The following is a 7,241-nucleotide window of genomic DNA, read 5'->3' on the forward strand; positions in this document are numbered from 1 at the left end:
TCATAATTTTTCCATTGTCTTATTTAGCATACTTAAAAACAAAACAAAACATGTTATTATTTCAGTACCAAGTTTGAACTCAAAACCTGTTGTTTATGTTTGGCATTTTCTCAGGGCTGGCACTAAATCACTTGAGCCATGTATCTAGCCCAGTTTTTTGGTGGTTGATTGATGATGGCATCTCTGAAACTTTTCTGCCCAAACAATGGATCCTCCAGGCCTCAGGCCCATAAGAAACTAGGATGATCAGCTTATTTAGCATATATTTTAAACATTTGAAGGGATTACAGCTATCGTCTTGTATGCTTAATATTCATTGACTTATATTTACCTACTTATTCAATTTTGCTTGCTACATTTTCATGCAGAGTAGATATGTAAGAGAAAAAGAAGATAGGAAAGAGTTAAGCAATTGGAGTAAAGGAATAAAGGCATGTTCTCATTTTGCTCACTGTAACTTAATATAATATATATATATATATATATATATATATTCTGCAGCATGCAAATGAATTGTAGTACAAAGATGGTGATATGAGTTTTATAAAATATTCACTTTTGAGATAAGTTTGAGAAATCACTCCTATTGTTAAAAACATGTAACATATAAAATATGTTACATATGATCTAGAAGCAAAGGTTAAGCTCAGTATGTCATGTCTAAGAATAAATTAAAGATGAAAAGAAACTGTTCTTGAAACTGCCTTTTCTTATGAGACTGCTTAAGGATTTGGGGAGATTGGTGATTAAATTTTAATTTTTACATCAATGGAAAAACAGGAGGAAAGCATGGTAAAACATCAATAAAGCTTTGTCAACAATATGATAGGAAGTACATGTAAAAGAAAAATCGTATTTACTAGTCATCATCTTGGATAATTATGATTCTTGAGTACATATTGATTCCTGACAACAGATGTGGTATAATCATGTTAATCCAAAACAGTTTCAAAAGCTGAAACATTAATATAATACCTGATAATTTCATGTGAATCACTCAAGTAATTATTTTTTTAAAACGCTTTTGATTATATCTTCTACTTAACTGATTCCTTAAATTAGGAGTTTAAAACCCAGTTTGTTTGAGAGAGGCTTCTGTTGAGCAGATAATTTGAAATCACAAATGCCAAAGTCACCAGAGACTCAATTGTAAATGTGTCTCTACTGGCATAAAGAAAGAGGAAAAGGATCTTAGGCATTGTGAGGATATTTTTAGCTATGAAATAGACACAAATCTGAAACAAAACCCATTTCACTGTTCTTTTATTTTTCCTGCTCATCATTGTCATTAATAGGGAAATTACAAAATAATAATGAAATAATTAGTTACATTTTAAATAATTCTTACAAGCCTTCTATCTTTCAAAGAGAATAGACTCATTGGAGATATACAAAACGGGCAATTTAATAATTAACTAAATTTCCCTAATGCATAAATTTATCTTTAGAAGTATTCCAAGTCAATAATAATAACAATAACAAAACTCAGGTCCACAAAGACTTTTTTTAGATAAGCCATTGTTGTGTTATGAAAGGAAACCTAGGAGACTCAAAGAATTATTTTTTTTGTCAATTTGTCAATGTTTTTTCTGAGAATAGAGTAATTGAGTAATGCAATATAAATGACCACGAATAATTTTCCATGTTCTGTTTCCACCAGATAGCCAACCTTTACAATTTTGTTCTAGTTCATCTTTCTCAAATGGTCCTCATATTAGAAATTTGGTTTTCATTGTACTCTTAAAAATTGCATTTAAAAACATGTGTATGTTATATATTCTTAAATTTATTTGCAAAAACTGAATAAGAATGCTGATATTTTAGTTGTAACCATTTTTGTTTTTGTTTTGTTTGTTGTTGTTGTTAGTTTTGAGTCAAGGATTCATTATGATCTAGCCTAGGCTAGCCTTAAACTCATAGTCATCTTGGCTCAACATTTTGAGTGTTAGAATTATAAGTGTATACCACAAAGCCTAACTAATCTTCAATTGTGTTTTAAATACATGCCTTAATTGTTTTATAATTAACTTTCTGCTAACTAATTGATTTGGGATTTATATGATAATCTCAAAAGAACCTCAATATCAATCTATCATTTGATCATGTCTAGATAAAGAGTGTAATACAAAAATCATTTTTTCTTTCTAAATTGGCAAAGTATTCCAAACAAGCTATACAACCTGTTTATAAGACAGATCATGGCTAATGATATATATATATATATATATATATATATATTATATGAATATATATTATACATATACTATAAACCAAGGACTATAGAATTTCTGTAGCCACTATAGATAACTATGTCATTTGGATTTTATTGTCCTTTAGATTTTTCTGCCTCTTTTCCTAGGTTAAAAAGAGCAATGGTAAATTTTCATTGAGTCAAATAAATTAAATTGCAAATTCTTATTTAATACCAGAATATATTAATAAACAAAATAATAACATAAATGTTGAAAACTTGGTTTGATTCCTTAACCAGTCCTACTCTTTGAAGTGGAATATCTTCCTAGAAGTAAATTTGGTATAAATAAAATAAATTAGGTATAAATTTCCTTATTTTATTTTACTTTATTTTTTGCAGTGTTTGAACTTAAGAATTTTAAGGCAAGATAATTATGATTTAATATAAACAGTGGGATAAAAGGTGAACCAATTCAGGAATGATATTCATTAGACACTATGTTGGAAATGAACTATGCAACTTGGAGGGGAAAAAACTGGGAGAAAATGGAGTGAGTGACACTGTTCAAAAGGAAATCAACTCATTTTCTGCCTTATGTAATTGTAACCCCTTGGTACATCACCCTTACAATAAAAATTTAAACACAATGATTTAATATTCTTTATTGGAATCAAACTAAAATTAATAAGGAGGAACTTTGTGTGGATGAGGCTTATCAAGTTATACGAAATATGCGCATATGCTCTATATACTATACACAGTTTAAACATCTGTCCATTGGTTCAGGGCTTGATTGCAATTACTATGATGGACATTTTGTTGTAAAGCCTTTTGATCATCTCTAGATTTGTAAAAGAATCGTTCTGACAAGCCAGCATACCAAAACTTTCTCCCAATGGCTCTGTGGTTAACATGCCTTTACCAGTTGTCTTCTATAATTAGGACGGCAAAGGTGCTCCAATTTCCAATTTGAGAATGTGAGGGTATTAACCCTTAGTGCATGATATGTCACCAACGCTTCAGGAGAAAAACTTTAGCAAGCTTCCCCCTGGCGCGGAGCACTCCCCACATGCCGCAGTCTGACCAGTCGTGCAGCCCCCAGTCTCCCGCGGCCGCCTCCCCAGGCATGGCACAGGGCCTCTTCTTACTATGGCCACAGCATAGCCCCAGCACCCGCAGGCTCGACTTCATGCTCAGCGCTAAAGCTGATGGCGAGACTGCCCTAAAAGGCCTCCAGTCCATTTTCCAGGAGCAAGAATGGCAGAGTAGGTGCATACCTGGCAGGACCATGGCTATTTAGCAACCTACACAAACAAAAATGGCAGCTTGGCCAACTTGAGAATTGATCTACATGGATTGGTGTTGCTGGTTGCTGGATCTTCAGAGTTATGACAGCGATGCACAGGGCAAAGATGAAATTGACAGCCTTCTGAACAAAGTAGAAGAAAGAATAAAAGAACTGAGCCGGAACAGCTCTGGCCTATGGTTCGAGGAGGCACCAGTGACAGATACTGGTCTCTGCTGATGGGTGCCTTGTTGAGTATGACATAGATGAAGTGGTGTACGATGAAGATTCACCTCATCAGAACATTAAGATTCTGCACTCAAAGCAGTTGGGAAATATTTTCATTCTGAGTGGGGATGCTAATTTGGCAGAGAGTGATTTTGCATATACCCAGGCCATCATGGGAAGTGGCAAAGAAGATTACACTGGCAAAGATGTCCTGATTCTGGGAGGTGGAGATGGAGACAAATTATGTGAGATAGTCCAACTGAAACCAAAGATAGTCACTATGGTAGAGATTGACCAAATGGTGATAGATGGATGTAAGACCTTTGTGTGAAAAACATGTGGCGATATTCTAGACAATCTTAAAGGAGACTGCTATCAGGTACTAATAGAGGATTGTATTCCAGTACTGAAGCGGGAGAGAGTTTGATTATGTGATTAGTGACTTGACAGCGGTTCCAATCTCCACATCTCCAGAAGAAGATTCCACATGCGAGGTTCTCAGACTGATTCTTGACCTCTCAATGAGAGTACTGAAACAAGATGAGAAGTACTTTACACAGGGGAACTGTGTCAATTTGACTGAAGTCCTGACATTCTATGAAGAACAGCTTGGGCGCCTGTATTGTCCTGTGGAGTTCTCCAAGGAGATTATCTGTGTCCCTTCATACTTGGAATTATGGGTATTTTACACTGTTTGGAAGAAAGCTAAACCTTGAAGATGACCTCCCGAATGTGCTGCAAATAGCCTTCCTGACCTCCATATTCTGCATATGATCTCTAAACGAGTCAGGCAAATGAATTGTGAATGCCTTCAATTTTTTTCTTTTTAGGAATTATTTTTAATTTTAAAAAGCCAATGGAAAGTGTATATTTTTATAAGCTAGAGCGCTGATTTTTTTGCAAGTCAGTTGAAGGACAATTAGACAGCAAGCAAACGCTACGAAATGCACTGACCCCCTAGAATGTTATTTTTGTTACTTTTTATTTCTGTGTGGATTTTTTGTTGTTTAGTTTTGTTTTGGTTTTGGCAGATTTTCAATTTGGACATTTGGAGGAAGGAATATCTTTGTTTTGTTCTGGAGGGAAGTTCTTTCTCACAAAATTGACTTAGGTATTAAATTTGGTGCTTATAAGAGGAAGAGTTAAAATGAGTAGGAATGCTTCAGTTAAAATTACAAAAGAGAAAAAAAGTTAAAAACAAGGCAAAAGAAGGGAAAAGAGAGTAGCTCCTGTGTTTGTAATCACAATTTTTTTTTTTTTTTTGGTCAGTAGTGGGGCTTGAACCCTGGGCTCGGGTGCTCTGCCTGAGCTGTTCAGCTCAAGGCGAGTGCTCTACCACTTGAGCCACAGCTCCACTACTGCTTTTCTAGTGGTTTATTGGAGATAAGAGTCTTATGGAATTTCCTGCCCAGGCTAGCTTTGAACTGTGATCCTCAGATCTCAGCCTCCTGAGTAGCCAGGATTACAGGTATGAGCCCGGCTACAACTTTCTTAAACTGAGATTTTTTTTTTTGAAATGTGAATGATGAAAAAGTCCTATTTCAGGTTTTACAAAAAATAATTACTGAAGAATAAAATTCTTGGTAATAGTTTTGGTGTTTTGTTTTACTATACTTTGTATAGCTTGACTTCATTCTTCTGAAATAGTAGAATGTCCACAGGCGTGTTTATTTCCAGGTCAGTGCAAATAGATACCTGTATGAAAATGAGGTAGAAATGATGGATATATTCTTAAAATATTTACTTTTTTAGATCAGAAAGGAAAGGGGTATGTTATTTATCTAGGGGTCAGAGAATACTTAAAACAGCTATTGTATTTTATTTTTTACTTCAAAAGGGCTTAATTATAAATAGGTCTTGGAGCTTTATTAACTACTGAGGATTTCTAAATTTTCTTCATTGTCAGAAATGCACTTGTTCTACAGGGCAGACAGTGGGGAGGAAGTGATCATTCTGTGTGATTCAGGTGAGTAAGATAGGACACAGAACTTACTCCTGTGCATATCTCAGTTCAGTGTGACTCATTTTAGTTAGGTTTTGTACAATGGATAATAAATATAAGAAATAAGGAGGAACATACGGCACTTGAAGCAAATGGTATAAATAAGTTTAAGAGGAAAGTAGACATTTTTATTGCAAGAGAATGTTAGGCTGATAACGAAGTAAAAGAACAAGGAGTCAGGGAGACAAAGAAGCTGATGTATTACATCAGGGGCAGGAGTCTAGGACAAGTGGTCATTTTCTACCCTGTAGTTTTTCATGTCTTACTGGAAGAACCTGTATTTTAAGATAATTATGTACAGTCAGGAAAATGGCAACAGCTGCATTTTGGCAAGTTGGCATGCAAATTACTAAGCCCTATTCAGGTCATGTATGCATGAATTGATGAGAGATTGGAGATGCAAGAACTGTCAACAGCTTCTGGTTGGAGAAACTAATCAGCATTGTGACAGTTAATGGAAGGATGAAGGCCTAACCTTGTCTGAATGGGTTCAAAGGTTTTCAATTCAAAGAATATAGGATTTCAAATGATACTCACTAAGTATCTCAGAGGATGCACAGCCATAAGGAACATAACATCATTACATATCCTGATTTCTCTAACCGGTTATACACACATAATTTTAAGTTTCATTTACTGGGTCTAGCATAATTCCACATCGAAACAGCTGCAAATGGTATATAATTGGGTCAGAATGTTTTGTTGTCAGGATTCTTGGTTGCTTGCATTGGCTTATGAAAAGGTCATTATGAGAAAAAGGATCTGAATAGCGAAGAGATTCCAGCTGGTTAGCTATTATTTTAATTATGCAATGCAATCAGCTATTTCCATGCCAATATCTGAAGTTACTTAGAGAAAAGTCATTCAAAGACTCTGTGAAGATATTCTTGGCATTGTTTTCATTGCACCTCATAAACCTATTTGTCAACCTTGCTATTTGTTTCATACTTCCTGTCAGTGTGACTATGCTATTCTCTTAACCATCCCTCTTGAGGGCTGTGTTGAACTGGCTAGGAATTCACAGTCTGTTTCAAGAAATAAAACATGAAGTAATGGATGATATAGCAACACACTCCTGTCAGTATAGAATTCTAATTTGGATTCTGTATAATTTTTAAAAGCTCAGAATTTTAGACAGCTGAAAAAATAAGATGATTTTCTATTATTTTTCTATTGTCTTTTCTGTTTTTTTCACCTATAATAGATAAAGTTACATTTTCAGATCCTAATCTTCAGAAAGAAAGGAGATTAAAAATGAGACAAAACTCAGACTTTCCATTTACAAATTTTCCTAATCTTAGGGGCTACTGTTTTGTGAATTTCACTAAATGTACAAATGAAAAATAATTTACTCATATGCAAAAGTTTTTAAAAAGTACAAAGTTTTTAAAAAGCTCACAGAAGGAATTTCTATATATTACAACTAAATTCAGAAGCAAGATTTCTCACCAGTTCAATAACTGGTAAGAAAGTCTTGAGTCTGGAGCTCAAATTCTAAGCTCACAATTGCTTTGGGAGTAGTGGGCAGAGCA

The 7,241-nt window shown here is 34.5% G+C and overlaps 1 pseudogene; it reads left to right on the forward strand.

Annotated features, from left to right (window-relative positions):
* Positions 1–3,263: 3,263 nt before the first annotated feature.
* Positions 3,264–4,468, forward strand: LOC105991461 (annotated as a pseudogene).
* Positions 4,469–7,241: the final 2,773 nt, after the last annotated feature.

The sequence above is a fragment of the Dipodomys ordii genome, unplaced genomic scaffold (genome assembly GCF_000151885.1).
Source record: "Dipodomys ordii isolate 6190 unplaced genomic scaffold, Dord_2.0 Scaffold73, whole genome shotgun sequence".
Classification (NCBI taxonomy): domain Eukaryota; kingdom Metazoa; phylum Chordata; class Mammalia; order Rodentia; family Heteromyidae; genus Dipodomys; species Dipodomys ordii.